Below are 3,194 nucleotides of genomic sequence, written 5' to 3' on the forward strand. Positions count from 1 at the left end.
TTCGCTAGTTTTCCGGTTTTGCTTATGCTGTGCGCGCAACAGCGAATCCGTCAAGGGCCTAGTTCCCATTGGACGGCAGCCTGACATGACCTTGAGGACCGCACTTCGTACGCACACGAGCTGTTGGTCGGTGGGACGTGGTCTAGTCCATGAAATCTAACCACTAAATCGATTACACCACGTACTACTTACACGGTAACGAAATACAACATGGTTGTTCGAGTGCAATCGATTCCATGAGAAGCTCAAACACGGTACGGCTAGGGTAAACGAAAAAGCGGAGCTTTTCAGTAATCCGATAGTGGTGAGCTGCCTCAACTTTCAGAGGAAACAGGTATTTCTGTAACCAGTTGTTCGAAAGTAAGTATCTGCTGGAATTCATCCAAGTGAGCTGCTTCAACTATCAGAGGAAACAAGTTTTTCTGTAACCAGTTGTTCGAAAGTAGGTATCTGCTGGACTGCACCAAATTTATACTGTAGTTCGCGTTAACTAGTCACTGAAGGCGTCCACCAAGAAATGGGTGGAAAGTCCCCTGTAATTATCATTTCAGAACACTAAACGAGGAGCAGGACGGGAACTGACAAGACGGGTTGAAACTGAAGACAATTATGAAAGCTTACCGGTAGTGTAATAACAGGATACTGGGGCAGTTCAGTGGTGCATTAGTCTTTTGGGCAAATGAATGATAGCATGCCGTTTGTATCAAATCTCAGTCGGACTGACGTTTCAGATACCCAAGAGGGTTATCCAGCTTCCTAAAATGTCATCGCTGGAGGAATGGTTGCGCTGGGATGAGGTGAGGAAAGGCTACCACCCCACAGAAATCTGAGGACTCAGTGAGTGTTTGATTCTATCAGGGGGATGGACAAACATCCATGAAGAGTCGTCTCGTTTTAACAGTAGCTTAGTTTCGTACACTTTCTAGCCTGTGCAGCTTACAATTTGATAGGGTTTTTCTAGACTGTACATCTCCTGTTGAATTCGCGAATCTCCATAAAAACCATCGTGATTATGGAGAATGGTCGTCAAGATAAGGGGTCTTCAAGAGAAAAATCTGAGAACGCCCAGTATGTTTTGTAGTCGGTTTGTTGGCTGAACCAGGTATTATGTTTGCAAATGTTTCCTCACCAATCTGGGTGACATCAGCAGTCCATTGTTAGGCAGTGGCGTGCAGCATAACGATGGATCAATAGCACCTCAATGTATCCCCTCTTTAGAAGTATTGGTTACTTCAGTGGATCCGGAACCAGGCAACATTTTGACGGGAGACTCAACCAAATTCCAGCTGAGTTACTCATTTATGATATTCTTCATATAAATGTTCTGTACAAAGACTATCTTCAAGATCTTAAACTACTTCTTGACATTACACTGCTCATAAGATTATTGTAGAGTTTCTGTCGATAAGTTCTCACCAACCTTATGAAACATATCTCCCCAAACGCCCCCAACCTAATTGGCAACTTACAATCCATTTTCACACACTGAAAGTCTAGAAATGACTTGAACAGCGGTCAGAACCACAAGAAGATTTGGTTTACAGCATTCCAGAAGGCAATTTTATGGCTGCAGCATTGGTTGAGCTTTGTTAAGTTAAACAAACTAATGATAAGTCTTCTCTACTTCTTGGAAGTTGCATTTCCTTTGCCGGAAGGTTTTTCCCCGACGCTTGAGCTTTCATTGAAACTGTTTCTTAGTACGAAGTGTGCAACGGTTGACAGACTATACATCAACATTCTTGATTGCTCTGTCCTGCGGTGCAAGAAAGACCCCTCCGTGAAGGAATCTCCAAACCACCGTCATAGCTGGATTAAACAACCGAAAGGGGGAATGTGGATAACAGAGATTCGGGGATTAAGGTTAACTGGTGAGCTGAGCTCCAAGGACAGCGAAAGCAGTGAAAGGAAAAAGGCCTTTTCTGTGAAGTTATTTATTAGAAAATGGTAACTGCCCGGTTACAGACTGGTGGACGGGGAAGCGAAACTCTCATTTGCATCTTATTTACAAAAACTGGGCATTAATCTTCTCCTGAACACGTCTTCTTGAACTTTCCTGGATATTCATTGGCTCCGATCATTCCTCGCTCAAATCCAAGCAAATGTTACAAAGCGACTGCACAAATTCTGCAACAGATCTCCCCTTTTCACAAGACGCAAAGCGAAATTCCACGAATAGCACATACTACTCGCGTGCCTCCCCATCAGTAGTATCACCGTTACACCAGTAGTGAGCTGTCAGAGTGTTTCGATCCGCCTCATAGCTAGTATCGAAAAGAGTAGCAGTTAGGAACAAACTGGAGGCCTATCGCTTATCTTGGCTTGTTATGGGTGAGCAAAACTCAATCCGCTTTGTTTGCGTTTTAAGCATATGAAGTTAGATATCACAGATGATAGTATCATTTGCAATGGCAGCTGTCTTGCTTCTACCCAAGTGTTAACCAGCAGAGTTAAACCAATCAGTGTTCGCCTACTCGAAGACCCTGTTGCTGAATCGCACAGATTCTTTTCAGTGAATTCGTTCGTGTTTACCCTACGTGACGCCTGCTGTAGATCTGTCGGTAGACTGGGGCAGTCTAGTCACCACAGGACGTCCCGTTAAGCTGGGCTAAAGTCGTAAAGCCGATTCTTTTGTGACTACTGGTTCACTTAGCAAGTAGCGAAAGTATAGTGTGAAAGTTTAGACCAGGGCGAAGGCTGTCCTGTGCAAGTGCCGCCCATGTTTCACTTGGTTCATTATTCGAGAGATCGCAGTATATTTTCTCGAAGGAACACTCTCATAGGACTGCTGGAAATTGCCGACAGCCCACGGCTTCTTAAAGCTCGTCAGGTAGGCGCACAGGCCGAGCTCCTCTTCGGTCAACACCACGTTCTACTTGAACGTGACTTGTAAACAATTGGCGAACTATCACGGACGATTGGTTGTCAGCGCAACCCACGTCGCATCTAACTGGATGCTGTCAGACAGTCTACAACGGTTTATCCAAAAGCTCAATCGCGTTCCACACCACTGACACCGGTCACGTGATCAGTCCCAATCAATCGCCTCACGTCATCTGCCGAGTTGGCAATAGAATGCCAATGTCAATTCAATGGCATAACTTGAGTACAGCAGAAGTGAAACCCCGCACTATTCGGTCAAGTCTCGAGTCTGCCTTGATCATGTAGCACGAATCAATCGAACAGTCGTTCAACGT

Source organism: Opisthorchis viverrini (genome assembly GCF_000715545.1).
Source record: "Opisthorchis viverrini unplaced genomic scaffold opera_v5_101, whole genome shotgun sequence".
Taxonomy (NCBI): Eukaryota; Metazoa; Platyhelminthes; class Trematoda; order Opisthorchiida; family Opisthorchiidae; genus Opisthorchis; species Opisthorchis viverrini.